This window comes from Oryctolagus cuniculus, chromosome 1 (assembly GCF_051225735.1).
Source record: "Oryctolagus cuniculus isolate XC-2025 breed Fujian yellow rabbit chromosome 1, ASM5122573v1, whole genome shotgun sequence".
Lineage (NCBI taxonomy): Eukaryota > Metazoa > Chordata > Mammalia > Lagomorpha > Leporidae > Oryctolagus > Oryctolagus cuniculus.
The window spans coordinates 197,973,730-197,992,743 of NC_142867.1; the positions used below are offsets into that span (position 1 = coordinate 197,973,730).

General features: G+C 42.7%; 1 long non-coding RNA gene and 1 other non-coding gene across 14 annotated transcripts in view; one reads left to right on the forward strand and one right to left on the reverse strand.

Annotated features, from left to right (window-relative positions):
• Positions 1-237: 237 nt before the first annotated feature.
• LOC138844625 (uncharacterized) overlaps positions 238-19,014 on the reverse strand; it is a 39,214-nt gene continuing 20,437 nt past the window's right edge. For 4 of the 13 annotated variants that reach the window (XR_016210655.1, XR_016210643.1, XR_016210664.1 and 1 more), the window contains 2 exons: positions 12,360-14,686; positions 238-609 (listed from right to left, as the gene is read on the reverse strand). This is a non-coding gene — a long non-coding RNA (uncharacterized LOC138844625). Of the gene's footprint in view, positions 610-3,709; positions 4,213-6,620; positions 6,861-12,359; positions 14,687-18,327; positions 18,476-19,014 lie in introns of those variants that run through there. The other 9 variants (XR_016210647.1, XR_016210650.1, XR_016210648.1 and 6 more) reach the window with 9 other exon arrangements.
• LOC127484965 (U6 spliceosomal RNA) lies at positions 2,017-2,123 on the forward strand. The gene has a single exon (XR_007912170.1). It is a non-coding gene; the product is annotated as a U6 spliceosomal RNA (small nuclear RNA).

Genomic DNA, 19,014 nt, shown 5'->3' on the forward strand with positions numbered 1-19,014 from the left:
TAGCGCAATTGGAAAATGGGAAGAAATTGAAAGCATAGTGAAGTTGGTAATGTGGAAGTCAAACTGGCAGTATTGGAAGGTGGTATGATTGTACTCATGAAAAAATCCAAGACGATCAGCTAAAAATTACTACCTATCAGTAGTAGAGAAGGAATTCAGTAATTCAATATTCATATTATTATATAGAAATCAAATGCTTTCGTATACACAAATGATAATCTGAAGGTGGACTGCAGCAGAAAATCCTCTTTATTGTAACAACACAAAGAAATAAAACATGGAAATAAAATATGCAAAATATTTTAAAAGTATTTTTATTTATTTGAAAGGCAATAGAGAGGGAGAGAGAGAAGGGAAAGATCTTCTATCTACTAGTTCACTCCACGAATGTTCCCAACATCCAGGGCTGGGTCAGGCCAAGCCAGGAGCCAGGCATGCTGTAGCGTCTCTCATGTGGGTAGCAGGAACCCAAGTACTTCAGCCATCATCTGCTTCCTCCTAGGGTGCGTATTAGCAGAAAACTGGATCAGAAGTGGAGGCGGGACTTGATCTCAGGCACTCCAATATAGGGTAATCCAAGTGGTAGCTTAATTCATTGTACCACAACGCCTGCCCCAAAAGAGAAATAGAGAAAGTAGAGAAAGAGAGAAAGGAGAAAGGTTTTTTTTTTTTTTTTTTTTTTTTTTTTTTTGCGGTTCACTCCTCAAATGGCTGCAATGCCTGGGGCTGGGCCAGGCTGAAGCCAGGAGCTTGGAATTCATTCCTGATTTCCCATGTGAATGATGTAAGGTCGCCACAAAACACACCAAACACTGGAGTAAGGGGAACGGGTTTATCGGTGGGAGAAACCCGACAGACCGGAGGGAAGGGACGAAGAGGAAAAAAAGAGGAGAGCATAAGAGAGAGATATCTGTTCGGGAACAGGTCCTATTAAACCTTTGCCGGGGGGTGGGCAGGGAAGTAGGAGCAGCAAATCCCATTAGGATGGGGGTGGAGCTGACACCTGTGGTTGGGCCATGTGGTCACTTGGCTTCCAGCAATGGCGGTGGGGGCTAGAGTCCAGGATGGTGTCCCTGGAGTAGACCGCGCCACAGATAAGACTGTGTCATTTTACCAACAAGTGGCAGGGCCCCAAGTACTCAGGCCACCTTCTGCTGCTTTTCAGGTGTGTTAGCAGAGAGCTAGATTGGAAGTAAAACAGCTGGGACTCCAACTGGCACGCCCATATGGGATGCTGGCATTGCAAGTGGCACTTTACCTGCTATACCGTAATGCCAGGCCCTGCAAAATCTTTTTCAGAAAAATGTTAAAATACTTTCAAAGACATCAATGCAAGTTAAAAAGTATTTTAAGTTATTATTTATTTGTAAGGCAAAGAAAGAGATAGAAGGGGGGGGAGAGAGCGAGAGAGAGCGAGAGAGAATGAATTGGAGTTGGAAGCAGAGCTGGAACTTGAACCCAGGCACTCAGAAATGGGATGTGACTGCCTCAATGGCATCTTAACCACTGTGCCAAACGCCTGTCCCCATTAATGCAACCTGAAACAAACAGACACGTGTACTGTGTTCTAAGGGGTAGTAAGACTCAACCACTCCTCCTAAGTTAATTTATAATGTGACCTTCAGAAAAATATCAATAGATTTTTTTGGACAAGGGACAATTAGACAAGATGATTCTAAATTTATGGTGTAAAGTAAGCAAAAATGGTTAGAAAAACTTTCCAAAGGAAGAAATGAGATCAGTGCATTGAGATAAGAAACAAACAAACAGCTAGATAGTATAGACTTACTAATTAAAAACAGGCTGGTACTTGTACAGGAATAGACTGGCAAACATAAGGAACAAAACAAGTTAGTGCCTGATAGAGGTGGCATCTCAAATCAGTGAGCAGGCATGTGTATTTTAGTACAACTGGGTAGTCCCCTTGAAGAAGTTAGGTGGATTCAGGCTTAGTACAATACACTTGGATAGATTTAAAATCAATAGAGGATTTAAGTTTTAAAAAAATTGTATAGGGTGCTCACTTCGGCAGCACATATACTAAAATTGGAACGATACAGAGAAGATTAGCATGGCCCCTGTGCAAGGATGACACGCAAATTCGTGAAGCGTTCCATATTAAAAAAAAAATTGTATGGGGGGGCCAGTGCTGTGGTGTAGTGGGTTAAAGCTGCAGCCCACAGCACTGGCATCCCACATGGGCACGAGTTCAAGTCCTGGCTACTCTACTTCTGATTCAGTTGCCTGCTAATGGGCCTGGGAAAGCAGTGGAAGATGTGCAAGTACTTGGGCCACGTGGAAGACCCAGAAGTTCCTGGCTGCTGGCTTCAGATTAGCCCAGATCTGACCTTTGCAGCTATTTGGGGAGTGAATCAGCAGATGGAAGGAAGCTCTGTCTGTCTGTCTGTCTCTCTCAATCTCTGTAACTCTGCCTTTCAAATAAATAAACTTTTTAAAAACTCATGTAAAATATACATGGGGATGAGTTTTTAGCGCAGTGGTTAAGATGCTGCTTGGACATCCTTATTCCACATCAGAGTGCCTTGGTTCAAGTCCTGACTCCTCCAATTCCAGCTTCCTGCTAATGTGCACCCTGGGGGCAGTAGGTGATGGCTCAAATAGTTGGGTCCTTGCCACCCATGTGGGCCCTGGGTTGAGCTCTGGACCCGCGGCTTCAGCCTGGCTCAGCCTGGATTTTTCAGGAATTTGGGGAATGAGGAAGCAAATGGAAGATCTCTCTGTGTCTGTCTGTTTCTGTGTTTCTCCGTCTGTCTGTGTATATCTACCTTTCAAAAGAAAAAGTGCATAGATGAAAATACTTGAAAAATACATGGAACAATTCCTTTAAAAAAAAGGTTTATTTATTTATTTGAAAGGCAGAGGCAGAGAGAGAGAGAGAGAGAGAGAGAGAGAGAGTGAGTCTTCCATCTGCTGGTTCACTCCCCAGATGGCCGCAACGGCCGGAGCTGCGCCATCTGAAGCCAGGAGCCAGAAGCTTCTTCCGGGTCTCCCATGTGGGTGCAGGGGCCCAAAGACTTAGGTCATCTTCCACTGCTTTCCTGGGCCGTAGGAGAGAGCTGGGTTGGAAGTGGAATAGCCAGGACTCAAACCCATGCCCATATGGGATGCCGGCACTACAGGTGGCGGCTTTACCTGCTATGCCGTGGTGCCAGCCCCTGGAACAAGTCTTTTAGCACCTTATCCAGAGGAAAACCTTTCTAATTAAGACTTTGAAAACATAAAATAAAGGATTAAGTAATTATATTATGTAAAATAACTTCTTCATAACTTATACATCATTAACAAAGCCAAAAGACAAATTACAACCTGAAAAATGCAAAGCTTCTTAGACCAACAGCTAATTTCTCTTTTATATTAAGAGTATCTGGAAGGAAGACCTTTCTCTCTCTCTCTCTCTCTCTGTAAACTCTACCTGTCAAATAAATTTTAAAAAATTTAAAAAGAGTATCTAATAATAGAATAGTAAATTGGTAAAGGACATAAACAAATAGTCTGTCACTCCCCCATTCGCGGAGGAACGACACTGGACCCTGCGCTGTTCTTTCGTCTGCTCAGCCCTTCTCTGGTTTGCTGCTGGTCCTTCCCGGGTTGGCTGCCGATCCTTCCACCTCCGTGGAGGGGCGGGCCCCCCTGCCACTTTCCCACTTCCGCGGGGGAGCGGCACACCGCCGGCCGGCTCTCTCGGCTCTCTCGGGGGCTGCTCAGATGTTATCCGGATGTTCCCTTTAGATGTTCCCGGTGCATGTTGTCTCTCTCCTCCTTTATAGTCCTCTTCCACCGATCCCAACTCTGCTACCCACACGCCGAGTACGCTGCTCTCCTGCAATCAGGAGCAGGATCAGCTCCTGCAGGTTATTGGTCGAACTGGAGGCAGCTGTGTAGAAGCTGTTTACTCCTCTCCCAGCGCCATATTGTGGGAGAGCAGATGCATAGAATAAGTCTTAATTCGAGTAACTTAGTCTAGTCCGAGTTGCTCCCCACAATAGTCCATAGAAAAGGAAATACCAATGACATTAAATACATGAAAAGATGATCAAAAATACTCATAGGATAAATGCAAATTAAAATCACACCACTTCTCACACAGCCGATTGACAAAATTCCAAAGTTTGATAGCACGTTCTTTTGGCAAGGCGAGGAGACACTGGCAATCTCATTGTCAGCTGGTGGGAGTGCAAAATGGGACAATCCCTGTGGAGAATAATTTTAGAAACATTTATTATAAATTGCAAATGCATTTTCCTTTTGACCCAAAAATTCCAACTCTGGGAATTATTCTCACATTTAAGTCTGTTTTAGCAATAGTTTTTCAGAGGACCCAAGCTAACATATACCCTTTGTATGAGAAAGGTAGAAAAAAATACATACTCATATTTACATAAAAACACTGGAGGTGGGTGAATATTTGTCCCAGTGGTTAAGAGGCTGGTTAGTAAGCCTATATCCCACATCAGCATGTCTGGGTTAGATCCCCAGCTCCAGTTCCCAATTCCAGTTTCCTGCTAATGTGGACCTTGGGAGGCAGCAGTAATGATCAAGTAGTTTGATTCCTGCCACAGATATGGGAGACCTGGATTGAGTTCTTGGCTCCTGGTTTTGGCCCACTGGCTGTTGCAGGTACTTGGAGAATGAACCAGTGGATGGGAACTCTCTGTCTCTTGCTGTGTGTCTGCCTCTCCAATAAATAGATTTAAAAATTAAAAAAATACTGGAGATATATAGAAGAAAAGAAGTTAGGGAAAGCACTAGAAGTGAGGTGGTGGTAATTGGTTGGGTTGAGAAACCTATAACCCCGTTTCTAATGAATGAGGAAAACATCGGACAAATTCCAACAGAGGGCAGCCTACAAAAATACCTGACGAATACTCCTCCAAACTGTCAAAGTCATTTAGGACAAGGAAAGTTTGAGAAACTGTCATAGCTTAGAGGAACCTAAGGAGATATGACAACTAAAATAATGTGGTGTCCTGAATAAGATCCAGGAACAGAAAAGAGATTTAGGTAAAAACCAAGGACATCTGAATAAAATGTGGAACTAATAAATAATTAAGGATTAATATTAAAAATTTATGTATTAGCACATTAATTGTAACAAATGTACCGCATTAAAATAAGAAGTTATCAATAGGTGACTGTGCAAAAAATTAAGTTGGATGTTTATTTTTTTTTTTTAATTTATTTTTTATTTTTTGACAGGCAGAGTGGACAGTGAGAGAGAGAGACAGAGAGAAAGGTCTTCCTTTGCCATTGGTTCACCCTCCAATGGCCGCCGCGGCCGGCGCGCTGCGGCCGGCGCACCGCGCTGATCCGATGGCAGGAGCCAGGAGCCAGGTGCTTTTCCTGGTCTCCCATGGGGTGCAGGGCCCAAGCACCTGGGCCATCCTCCACTGCACTCCCTGGCCACAGCAGAGAGCTGGCCTGGAAGAGGGGCAACCGGGACAGAATCTGGCGCCCCGACCGGGACTAGAACCCGGTGTGCCGGTGCCGCTAGGCGGAGGATTAGCCTAGTGAGCCGCGGCGCCGGCCTGGATGTTTATTTTATACAAAAATTCATTTAAAATTGATCAAAGACCTAAAGAAGACTCTCAGAAGAAAACATTTGTAAAAAAAAGTTATGACATTAGATTTGGCAGTGATTTCTTGGATATTACACCAAAAGCACAGACAGTGAAAGAAAAACAACCTGGATTTCATAAAAATTTAAAAACTTCGTGTATTAAAAGACACAATCAACAGAGTGAAAAGGCAGCCCTCACAATGGGAGAAAATACTTGCAAATTCTATATCTGAGGAGGGATTAATATCCAAATATATAGAGAATTCCTGTAACACAACCAAACAACCCAATTCAAATATGCTAAAAGGAACTTGAAGGCTATTTGTATACCTTCTTTGGAATATAAAATACATGAAAAGATGTTTGACATCATTAATCATCAGGCAAATGGAATCAAGATGACAATGAGACAATTCACCACACCCACTAGGATGGCTATTATAAAATTTTTAAAAAACAAAATAATTGTTTCCAGTTTGGGTTGATGATAAAGTTCTAGATACGGATGCTGGTGGTACAACGATGTGAATGCACTTAATGCCACTGAGCTATGCACATTTCACTGAATTTAACCATGATTAAAATGGTAAATTCTATGCTTTGTGTATTTTATTACAGCTTTATATATATACATACATATATATATATATATGGCGCCAGGTGTAAGGATTTGATTCCTGTCCCCAGCTCCTGATTCCAGCTTCCTGCCAATACAGGCCCTGGGAGGTAGCAGGTAATGATTCAAGTGGCCGAGTCCTGCCCAGTCCTATTTATTGTGGTCATTTGGAGAGTGAACTAACAGATGGGATGTGTGTGTGTGTGTGTGTGTGTGTGTCTTTGCCTTTCTGCCTCTGTCTCCCAAATTAAAAAAAAAATGGCATCTAGATTATAAAGATTCGCAGATGACATGACCTTATACATAAAAATACTAAGAAATCTACTAAAAATATTAGAATAAACAAGTTTAGCAAGGCTGCAAGATATGATAAATATGCTAAAATCAATTTTATTTCTATACATTTGCAATGGATAATCCAAAATGGAATTTTTAAAATATTTATTTATTTGAAAGAGTTACACACAGAGAGAAGGAGAGGTAGAGAGAGAGAGAGAGAGAGAGAGATCTTCCATCCAATGGTTCACTCCCCAATTGGCCACAATGGCCAGAGCTGAGCCAGTCTGAAGCCAGGAGCCAGGAACTTCCTCTGGGTCTTCCCACAAGGGTGCAGGGTCCCAAGGACTTGGGCCATCTTCTACTGCTTTCCCAGGCCATAGCAGAGAGCTGGATTGGAAGTGCAGCAGCCAGGTCTCGAACCAGCGCCCATATGAGATGCCGGCACTGCAGGCGGCAGCTTTACCTGCTATGCCACAGTGCAGGCCCCAAAATGAATATATATTTTTTAAAAATTTCATTTATGTAGTATTAAAAAAGATAAAATACTTAGAAGTAAATTTTTGCAAAAGAAGTACAAAGTTTATTCTCTGAAAATTACAAATCATTATTGAAAGAAATTGAAGAAGACCTAATGAAAGATTTTTAAAAAGCTGATGGGGGAATCAGAAGACTTCATATTGTTAAGATGTCAGTGTTTTCCAAATTGATCAGCAGATTCAATGCAATCAATCCCCATCACAGTCCCTGCTGACTTCTTTTTTTATTATTTATTTTTTTTAATTTAATAAATGTGAATTTACAAAGTGCAACTTTTGTATTGTTGTGGCTCCCCCTCCCCCAACCTCCCTCCCTCCCGTGGCCCTCCCCTCTCCCACTCCCTCTCCCATCCCGCCCTTCATCGAGTTTCATTTTCTTTTTTTTCATTTTTTTATTTTTATTTTTTTTGACAGGCAGAGTGGACAGTGAGAGAAAGAGACAGAGAGAAAGGTCTTCCTTTGCCGTTGATTCACCCTCCAATGGCCGCCGCGGCCAGCGCGCTGTGGCCGGCGCACCGCGCTGATCCGATGGCAGGAGCCAGGTGCTTCTCCTGGTCTCCCATGGGGTGCAGGGCCCAAGCACTTGGGCCATCCTCCACTGCACTCCCGGGCCACAGCAGAGAGCTGGCCTGGAAGAGGGGCAACCGGGACAGAATCCGGCGCCCTGACCGGGACTAGAACCCGGTGTGCCGGTGCCACAAGGCGGAGGATTAGCCTAGTGAGCCGCAGCTCCGGCCTGAGTTTCATTTTCAATTACCTTCATATGCAGAAGATCAACTTAGTATACACTAAGCAAGGATTTTAACAGGCTGCACTCACACAACTGCACAAGGTATAGGGCATTGTTCGACTAGTAGTGTTGTTTTTAAGTTTCATAGTAAAACACATTAAGGACAGAGATCCTACGTGGGGAGCCTGTACTCAGTGACTCCCATTGTTGATTTAACAATTGGCACTCTTATTTATGATGTCAGCAATCACCCAAGACTCTTGGCTATGGAAGCCCCTTGAGTTCACCAACTCTGAACTTGTTTAGTCAAGGCCGTATCACAGTGGGGGTTCCTTCCTCCCTTCAGAGAAAGGCGCCTCCCTCCTTGATGGCCTGTTCCTTCTGCTGGGGTCTTGTTCACCAGGATCTTTCATTTAGATAGTTTTTTGCCACCATGTTATGGCTTCCCATCCCTGCTGACTTTTTTATAGAAATGTACATACTGTTTCTAAAACTCATATGGAACTACAAGAAATTCTAGATATTTACCTAGGTAGCTACAACGATCTTGCAAAAGTATAAAGTAGGACTCACACTTCCTAATTTCAGACGTTACCACAAAGCAACAGTAATTAGGTCAGTATGGTACTGGTACGAATATTGATCCCTGTGTAACAGCAAATTGGAATTCCAGGGCAGAGTTGAATTCTATCACTTTAAAAATGTCATTGCTCTCCAATCTTGGGTGTCTTTATGGCACATTTCACTCCTACTGAGCTTGAGTTTTCCAAAACTGAGAGAGTTAAATTATGGTTGGTCATAGTTTCAGGATTATGTTGTCCCAGTTTAACAGCCCAGGGGAAAAACAAAAGTGCCTCTCTCTCCCTCTCTCTCTGTCACACACACACACACACACACACACACAGCATTTGAATAAAAAACCTGAGTGATTTCTTCTGGCAGTTATGTGAATAATGTATGTTCTCTCTCTCTTTTTTTTTTTATATAATGTATGTTCTAAGCTTAGGATAATTTTATCAAGAGAGTGCATATAAATGCTTTATATTCTTGTCTTAGATTATGTAGAATGTGCTTCCACAGTCCAAAAAGCCGTATCTTGCTTTAGTGCTTAAGAGTCTATTGTAAGGAGCTGGTCCTTACGGGACAAGGGAGGATGTAAAACGTGCCTTTTCCTGTTGGGAGTGACATCCTGGCCACCGCTCCCATCCTAAAGTATTGTCTTTGAGGAAGGTTCTTAAAATGCTGGGCAGTCTGATGAGGTTGTAAGGCCTGCTCCACGCGCCCAGTAGAAGAGCAGAACCAGTCATGCTCTATGTTGCCAAGTCGCTGAATTTCCAAGGAAACAGATCCCTCCTTCCCAAGTCTTCACCCCATTATCACACTCTCTGCCGCACTCCTTTGCTTTTCTCTCACCTCACCATGGCCTTTTAACAGAATCAGAAAATTGAGTTCAAGCAGTAAACTGCTGCTTTTTTTCTTTCCTTTTAGAATTCAGCAAATTATGGGCTTCTGCACTAAAGAAATTAGACTTTGATCCAGTACTTCCAGCTACACCAGAAAGTATTCATGTGGAATATAATAAATGTCCCAAAATGTCTGCTCTTTGCTCCAATTTTCTTTAGGGTATTTTTTGACAAGAAATCATTAAAAGACATCCACGTAGATGCCTGAATTGATGCTAATTCTGGTCACCTCCTGGAATGTAGTTCTTTTTTTTTTTTTTTTTAAAGAAGCTTGCCTGCCTTCCTGACTTCCTGCCTTTCTTTTCCTTTTTCTTTTTTGAAAAGCAGAAAGAGATTTTTCCATCAGCTGGTTCACTCTTCAAATACCTGTAGTAACCATGCCAAAGCTAGAAACCTGGGTCTCCATCCAGGTTTCCCACATGGGTGTAGAGACCCAAGTGCTTGAGCCTTGACCAGCTGTCTTCCAGAATGTGTGATCAGAAGTGAAGGCCAGACTCAAGGCGAGGCACTTCATCCCATAGAGGATGTGGGCCTCTTAGCCTCTGCGCCAGTTGCCTGCCCCTGGAATGAAGTTCTTGACTGGCAAGCTGAGCATACTCCAAATTCTGCAGGGGCCTCTTTTGTCCCTGGAGATGCATCTGTGTTCTCTATAGGGTTTACATTTGAATAACAGAAAATGTTTTTAGATAGGCCACTGCTAGGGCGTGGGATGCACAGTGAGAGAGTGGACAAGTGGATGGGAGAGCAAGGATTTGTTTGCATTGAATCAGAGTCTCTGGAATTCTGACAGTAGAAAGGCCACTGAGAAGGAGCATTTCTAGAGTAGTCAGTAAAAGTCAAAGTTAGCCAAACTCAGGATAAGCTTTGAAGTTTTCTAGTGGGCAGCCATAGCAGAGAGGACAGTTGGAGGGTCAGCCTTCTTAGCAGTTGAGATGAAAAAAAAAAAAAGTCTGTCCATATAAGGGAGCTTCTTGATTCCCCAAGAAGCTTTTGCAGATTTTAAGTTGGATTTACCAAATCATATGACCTCAGAAAACACCAGACATATCTAACCCAGAAATAAGTTTCATTTTGGGAGGGCTTGAACATCTATAAATATCATTTTGTTTTTCTCCAGTTAGATTGGGATGCAGAAAGAATTTTGTAGCATTTTTTTCACATGAAAAATCACTGCAGAGTACTTCTGGAAACATAATGAGTGCAGGTTCAGATCAGAATGGAATTCCCTTGCTATGAAGCAAATGTGTAAAAGATTCTTGGCCAGAGAACACAATCTGAGGAGACGTTGATGATTGGAATGACCTGGATCATGGGTCCAGTGCTGGCATACACACTGTGGCCAGCCAGAAGGATGGAGCTCTATGACTGTCTAGGCCTAATCTCATGCCCACCCCATGACCAGGAAGTGGGGTACTATAATTTATAGCCCAATGAGAACCATATTGGGGGGAGGGAGGCTCTCCCAGAGAGAGCTACTGTTAGTAGAAGAGTGGAATGACAGACAGACTCCAAAAACAGATGCCCATTCTAGTTTCTGAATGGACCATCTTCATTCTTAGGCTTCTGAAATCTTAGATTTCATCATTTCATTTTTCTGTCTCAGCTATTAGAGAATATTAATTAATAAATTCCAATGAGTTTTTTCCTTCTTAATGTTTATCATCTTCTTCCTGTCCATTACAAATGCCATCACTTTAGCTAGATCTTCATTACCTCTTATTTGCTTGTGTGGAACTCAAGATCGGCTTCTTTGTCTTGTCTCTGTAAAATTAGTCCTTCTGAGTTCTTTAACTAAATGAAACTTTTTCAATCACCAATTTCATCACATAACAAAGGTAATGTCACTTTTATGTACTTTTTAATATTTTGCCATACTTTCACATATTATCAAAGGGTGATTCCCCACGTAAGAGTGTACTACTTGGTAAGTAATGCAGAGGCTCCTATTGTATCAATTTATGATTTTCCCCATAGCTCTATAAAAGGGTAATTTCATGTTTGTGTGTAAAAGGTGGAAAATGAAATCTTGCCCAGTGAATAGTGTTGACCACTTAGGGAGAATCACCTGGGGGAAATAACTTTCTTCTAGACCAGAAATTGGAACTCTGAGTGAATAACAAAAAGGGGATGTCTCAATAGGTCTGGAACCATGAAGGTATCAGGAGGGTATGCAGAAGGTGGTTTATAAGTAGTAAGAGAATGAGATAATTTCCTTATACTGAGACAGGCTAGGGATCAGTTATAATAATTATGACAGCAAATACATGTTTTAAGTTCTTATATGTGCTGGTTGTTGCTAAGCATTTCATTTAATCCTCAAAGTAACCCAAGGAGGAAGGAATTAATTTATCCATTACAGATGCTGAAATTATGGTTCAGAAAGATCAAGATCCTTACCCAAGGTTATAGGAGTACAGGTAGTTAAACGGCAGAGTTAAGGTTTAAATGCAGGATCATCTGGTTACCAATGCCTAGGTGCTCAGGCTATTCTTGACTATTTTTTTCCCTTTCTCAGGTCTTTTTTGTTTGTTTCTTCAGATTCTATCTGTTTGCTCCTTAGTCTCTTAGTCTTTATCCCAATACACCTGCTGCTACTTATTTTTCAGAGTCCTCTAAGTACCTGTGGAAGGGACTGGGTGGGACGTACTTCACCTATCTGACCCAGAACTGAAACCTTTCTCGGACAGGCTTTCAGATAATCCATCTCATTTCCACTTCACAAAGGCACAAGGAGTTTTTAGCTATACTTTTGACACAATGTGAAAGAAGAGCATATCCCTGGGTTCTTAAGCCAAAGGAGTTCCAAAGGAATAGGAGAGTATCAGGGAAGAGTGTGAGGGCTGCTTGAGCAAGCTTCCCCTCCTGCCTGGAAAGTCATCTTCCAGGGTGAATTTCTGACAGTTTTGAGGTTTGTTTCATAACAGAGAGAATGCACTAGTCTACCCATTATCTTCTTAGAATTATAATGGAAATTGCGTATGATTTTAGAGAATACAATTATTTTAAGGCTTTAATAAAAATATTTTATGATTTTTAAAGGATGTCATACCTTTCTTAATCACATAAAATGCAGATTCTCTTGGAATAGCACCGGAATGAGAAGCCAAGACTGCTTGGAATTTGTGGTCCAGTCCCTGTTCTACAGGCAATAACTCACCTTCCCTGGCCACAGTTTTCTTCTCTCGGGGAAGCTGCTGCCCGTTGACATTCTGCTGCTCCTGTGGACACAGAGCACTTGCTAGAGTCTCCAAAGCATAGCTGAGATAGATTAGAATATCTGGATGAGACATTAGTAAGTATTTTGAGATAACAGTGGGAAGTAAATACAGAGTAAAATTCATATAAAAAATACGGCATCCAAGTTGGAGATTGTTTCTTAAGATCTTGCAGGATTCTCATCCCTGGGTAACCTTCCACTGGTTCTTCCTGGTACTCAGTCTACCTCCCTTGAGTGGAAACCATTTGAGCACAGCCACACTACACTGTTCATCAAATAAGGCCAGGTAGTTTGCTTTCTTGTTTCTGCTTTGGTTTTCCATTTTAGGGACCACTATATTCCCTACACGTTTCACCAGGGAATCACCTCATCCTACTGCCGAGACTCTACCTGTCTACCAACAGTGAGGTGCCACTGCTGTGTCCATATCTTTATCTAACTGCAAAGACTCTCACCATCTAATCTCTACTGGATCATTCCGATATTCCCTCAGCACACAAACATGCTGTAAAACACCCTCCTAAATAAGACAAAGCAAAAATACTTTTATTCTGTCATGCCTCTCAGTTTATGGGTCTTTTCTCAGTTATGCTATCTCTTTAGAGAAAAACTCTTTGTCTATCCAGCTGTCTTTATTGCCTCTCCTCCCATTTGCTAGAGAACCTAAACCTTCACCTCCAACCATTTGGCTGACAATGCTCTTGGATAGGCCCCCAGATGGTCTTCAGGTTATAAAATCCAACTTCCAATTCAGTCTCCATCTTACATGCTGAGCCACATTAACACAGATGCCTACTCCCTTTTATCTTTTTTTAAAAGGTTTACTTATTTTGAAGTCAGAGTTAAACGGAGAGAGGAGAGGCAGAGGGAGAGAGAGAAGGGGAGGGAGAAGGGGAGAGGGAGAGGGAAGGAGAGGGAAAGAAAGGGAGAGGGAGGGGGAGGGGGAGGAGAGGGGAGAGGGAGGGGGAAGGAGAGGGAGAGAGGTCTTCCATCTGCTGGTTCACTCCCCAACTGGCCACAATGGCTGGAGCTGTGCTGATCCGATGTGGGGAGCAGGGTCTGTCTCTCGCAACATGGCGGGGTGCCTGGGAGACAAATAAATACTGAGACTGTGGACTGAAAGTAACTCTATGCGTCTGATCTCCCACCATATGGCGCTGAGAGGGAGTAAACAAATCTTACACAGCTGTTTGGTCAATTAGCTGATTCCTGATCCAACCTCTGATTGGAGGAAAGCGGAGTGCTCAGCAGGCGGGCAGTGGAGCACGGATTGGTGGGAGAGGACTATAAAAGGGGGAGAGAGACAACATGCGGGGGCCCTCTGAGAGAGTCAGCCGGAGAACTCGCTGGTGCCGCTCCTTCACAAAAGCGGGGGAGCGGCAGCAAATCCGGGAAGGACTGGGGAAAGAAAACAGCATCCAGTCCGGTGCTGCTCCTCCGCTCACGGAGGAGTGACAATCCGAAACCAGGAACCAGGAGCTTCTTCCGGGTCTCCCACGCGGGTGCAGGGGCCCAAGGTGCTTGGGCCATCTTCTACTGCTTTCCCAGGCCATAGCAGAGAGCTGGATCGGAAGTGGAGTTGCCGGGTCTCAAACCGGCACCCATATGGGATGCCAGTGCTTCAGGCCAAGGCGTTAACATGCTGCACCACAGCGCCGGCCCCCCCACTCCCTTTTATCTTAAAAATATTCTTAACAAGGCTCTGAGACACCATATTTTCCTAGTTTTCTTTCTTTACCATTAACTGTCCCTGTCATCTTTCTAGTCTCCAAATAAGGCAGTTCCCCAGGGTTTAGGCCTCAGTCCTCTTCTTAATCTGTGTTCACACCCTACGTGATCTCATCTACCATCCATATACTGAGGACTCAAATTTATTTTTTCAGAACCAACCCCTCCTTTGAGTTCAACACAGATATTTGCAACGATACCTAATCAGTATTTCTACTTGGATGTCAACCAGATATCTCAAATTTAATACTCTAGAACCAAACGCTTCTACTATTCTTCACAGTTCCCCATCTCAGTAAGCAGTATCTCCTTTCTCCCAGTTGTTCAGCCCGAAATCTTTGATGCTATGGCGGATGTCTCTTTTCTCTTGTACACCACTTCTACTCCATCAGCAAGTTCTATCAGCTTGTCACTCCTTGGAAACACCTCTGCAAGCACTGGAGTCCAAGCCATCTGCAGTTGTTCACATGAAGTTCTGTCCTCCCTTCGCTCTTGATCCCAGAGTCAGTGATCAAAGGGTCTTCTGAACCAGAGGAGCCCTTTTAAAACATAAATATGATCATGTTATAACCTCACTCAATCATCTAGTGGTTTTACATCCCATTTAAAGTGCAAAGTCAATTCAAAGTTCAACCTTGGCCTAAAGGTCCTTATATTACTGACCCCTGATACAATTCCAAAATCTGCTCCTACAACTTTCTCTTTTCTTCAAGACACGCGCCAATTCAAACCGGACTTGCCGTTCTTGCTCCTGTCTTGAGGCTTCTGCAATTGCTGTAGCTGCTGCTCTTCTTTTGCCAGAGATACTGGCATTGCTCTCTCCCTCACTTCACTCAGGTCTCTGTTCAAATATCACCTCCTCAAAAAGAGCTTCCTGGGGCTGGCGCTGTGGCATAGCTGGTATCCTGCTGTACTGGCATCCCATGTGGGCACCAGTTCAAGTCCTGGCTGCTCCTCTTCCTATCCAGCTCCCTGCTGATGCACCTGGGAAAGCAGTGGAGGATGGTCCAAGTGCTTGAGCCCCTGCACCCATGTGGGAGATCCAGAAGAAGCTCCTGGTTCCTGGCCTCGGATTGGCCCAGCCATGAACCACTGAGGCCATTTTGGGAGTGAACCAGTGGATGGAGGATCTCTCTCTCTCCCTCTCTCTCTCTGCAGCTCTACCTTTCAAAATAAATAAATAATTTTTTTTAAAAAAAGACCTTCCCTGACTACTTGACCTAAAACAGTCATCTCTTTGTTCTTTCTTTTCTTACCCCATCTTATAATATTTTCAGAGTCTGACATATAATATAGTTTTACCTGTGTATTATGTGTCCACTCTCCACCATCTAAAATATAAGGTCTGTGAGAGCAGGGATTTTGATTTGTTCATTGCTGTGTCCCTTACACCTAGGCCAACACCACACAGGAAGCAGACAATTAATATATGTTGAATTTATCATCATGTTGGCTACATGTATTCAGCTCTTATTGTGTGTATTTCATTGGTAAATACTTTATATAAATGTTTCATTCAATTTTATTTCACAGATCAGAAACCTAAAATATGATAAAAGTCACTGTTTTCCTATGGTCTTTCCCTTGTCACACAATCCTGTAAGGTCCTCTAGTGTGAAAATCAATCTCCTGGGGCTGACTCACTCCTATTTCAGGATTCTGTACCTTCAAAGCCAAAACCCAGCCATGCTGGTTCCTGTGGCTCCTCCCTCTCCTGCCTGTGCTAAAGGGATGGATCAAGCTGGGCACCTGTGTTTATGTGAACCGTGCTGATTGAAACTGGTGATAAGGGAAGTTTGTGTAGATGTTTTGCTGTTAGTTTTTTTAGGTGTCAGTGAGTACAGTGGCCATGTGTATTTGGTATCTTGCCTTTGCTTTTTATTTATTTATTTATTCATTTTTATCCCAGTTCTCCTATAAAGGAAACAATGATTCATAAAACTGGTACATCACCATAGTTACCTGAGCGTGGCTACAGCTCAGAAGAAGGGAAAGTTCCTTTCTTGTGTAGGGGAGAGCAAGGAGTTCTATTTTCAAAGATCTTTGTATTTCTCCAGGTCCTGTGCCCACCTTAGATTGCAAGTCAGGGATTTGAAAGTCTCGAGGCTCGGGAAGGCCCGCTTGTTTCCTACTAGTGTCAGCATCCAGCCTTTGCTGATTACCAAGGAGCAGAAAGGGGATGGTGTTTCAGCAGCTGGGGAGGCTGAGGGACAGCTTCTTAAGAGGAGAAAGAGGGAAGGTACTTCATTTATTGAAACAGGGTGATTAAACTGTCAAAGTGAATTTTGAGAGACAGCTGCACACAGAATAGAGATAGTGATTAGAAAAACTAATTACAGTTGTAGATGCTTTGCATTTCTACAGCACTCTGTATTTACAAAGAATTCGTAAGCTCTTTAATCACTCATTAACTCTGCCCCACCACGGTCTTGTGATATGGGCACATTACTGACATGTTTGTATTCATCTTCTGGGAATTTTGAGCTGCAGCGGCCACATTCTAGGATGGGGAATACAATATCTTCCTTGCAACTCTTTTACTCATTGTGTGCTTTGAGAGCCAAATAATGAGAACGTGAACCTTATCTTACTCTGTAATTTTACTTTGAAGAATAAATCATGAAGATCCAGTGCTTTGCCAAATTAAAAAAGATGTCATATGTAAGTACTTAATAATGATATTAATGCTGTAGTTTGAATGTGTCTCCAAATTTCATGTGTTAGAAACTTAATTCCCAAATTCACATGTTAATGGTATTTGGAGATGGGATCTTTGGAGAGTGTTGGGGTCATAAGGGCTTTGTCCTTATGCATGATCAATCCTTTCATGGATTAATGGGCTGTCAAGGGAATGACTTTTTTTTATTTTGTAAAAGTGAGCTCTCTCTGGCAATGTTGTTCTTTCTCACCATTTGTAATCTACGCCATGTTAAGATGCAGCAAGAAGCCCTCACCAGATGCCAAGCAGATGTTGCTTGCCTGCTCTTATTTTTTTAAATAATTATTTATTTGAGAGGCAGAGAGAGGTAGAGAGAGAGAGAGAGAGGTCTTCCATCTGCTGGTTCACTCCTCAGATGGCTTCAATGGCTGGAACTGGGCAGATCTGAAGCCAGGAGCCAGGAAGGAGCTTCTTCTGGAACTCCCACGTGGGTGCAGGGACCCAAGCACTTAGGCCATCTTCTGCTTTTCCAGGCCATCAGCAGAGAGCTAGATCAGAAGTGGAGTAGCTGGAACTCAAAGTGGTGCCTATAAGGGATGCTGGCGGGGCAGGTGGAGGCTTAACCTACTACACCAGAGCACTGGCCCCACTACCGTGCTCTTGAACTTCTAGAATTATGAGCGAAATAAACTTCCATTCTTTATAAATTACCAGGCTCAAGTATTTTGTTGTAACAACAGAAAAAGACAAAAACAACTGACTTCATAAACTTCAGTTTCCTCAATTTTTAAGAAATTGTGGTAAAACATACATAACATTTACCACCTTAAACATCCTTAAGTTTGCAGTTCAGCAGCATTAAGTACATTGATATTGTTATACAACCATCAACACCATCCATCTCCATAACTATCTTTGTCTTGTAAAACTGAAACTATTCCCATTTAACAGTAACTTCTCATTCTTCCCTCCTTCTACCCCTCAGCAATCACCATTCCAGTTTCTGTCTCTGTGATTGTGATTATTCTGAGTACCTCATATAAGTGGAATCATATAGTAATATTTGTCTTTTTGTGACCTGCATATTTCACTAATAATGTCCTTAAAGTTTATCTATGTTGTAGTGTAGTGCAGAACTTCCTTCCTTCCTAAGACTGAAGATTTCATCGTATTGTGTTTACTCACTTACCCATCGATGGACACTTGGTTTGCTTCCATGTTTCAGCAGCTGTTGTGGATGATACTGCTATGAACTGGAGTATGCAACTATCTCTTCAAGTCCCTGTTTTCAAATCTCTTGTGTATAGACTCAAACATGAAATTATTAGATTATATGATAATTTTAAAACATGGCCGGTGCTGAGGCTCAATAGGCTAATCCTCTGCCTGTGGCGCTGGCACACTGGATTCTAGTCCCCGTCAGGGCGCCGGATTCTGTCCCGGTTGCTCCTCTTCCAGGCCAGCTCTCTGCTTTGGCTCGGGAGAACAGTGGAGGATGGCCCAAGAGCTTGGGCCCTGCACCCGCATGGAAGACCAGGAGAAGCACCTGGCTCCTGGCTTCGGATCAACACAGCATGCCGGCCATGGCGGCCATTGGAGGGTGAACCAACAGAAAAAGGAAGACCTTTCTCTCTGTCTCTCTGTCTCTCTCTCTCACTGTCCACTCTGCCTGTCAAAAATAAAAAACCACACAATATATTTTTGAATTCATATAGTATTTGAAAGTATGTATTTTATAAATATAGCACTATATCAGAATTTGAAAAATATAAAAAAATCCATAATGTCATTACTAATAATCTTAAATCTTCTTAGCATATGTTTGTACGTAGTTTATTCAGTACACATTTATTGAGCATCAATTTTGTGTGAGGGATCTAATCCATATGAAATTCATTCGTGATTAACTTAAACTACCATCTATGGATATAATTAAGCAAAAGCTAATTATGATAACCTTTTCCCTAGATTTCCATGCAGTGGGATCCTAGAGAAAAACTCCTAACAGAAGCCTGCACATTTGCCCCTTGCAGAACCTCAGAACAAATCATCATACTCAGCTTCCTTTTTCATCCTTTAAGCTCTTACAATGTCCCTGTTGCTCCAGAATTTTAAAAATGGGTCCAATTTCCTGACATTTGGCTATGGCATGGGGTTGCAGACAATTCAGCAGGATGACAGGCATAGGAGAAAGGATCACATAGACAT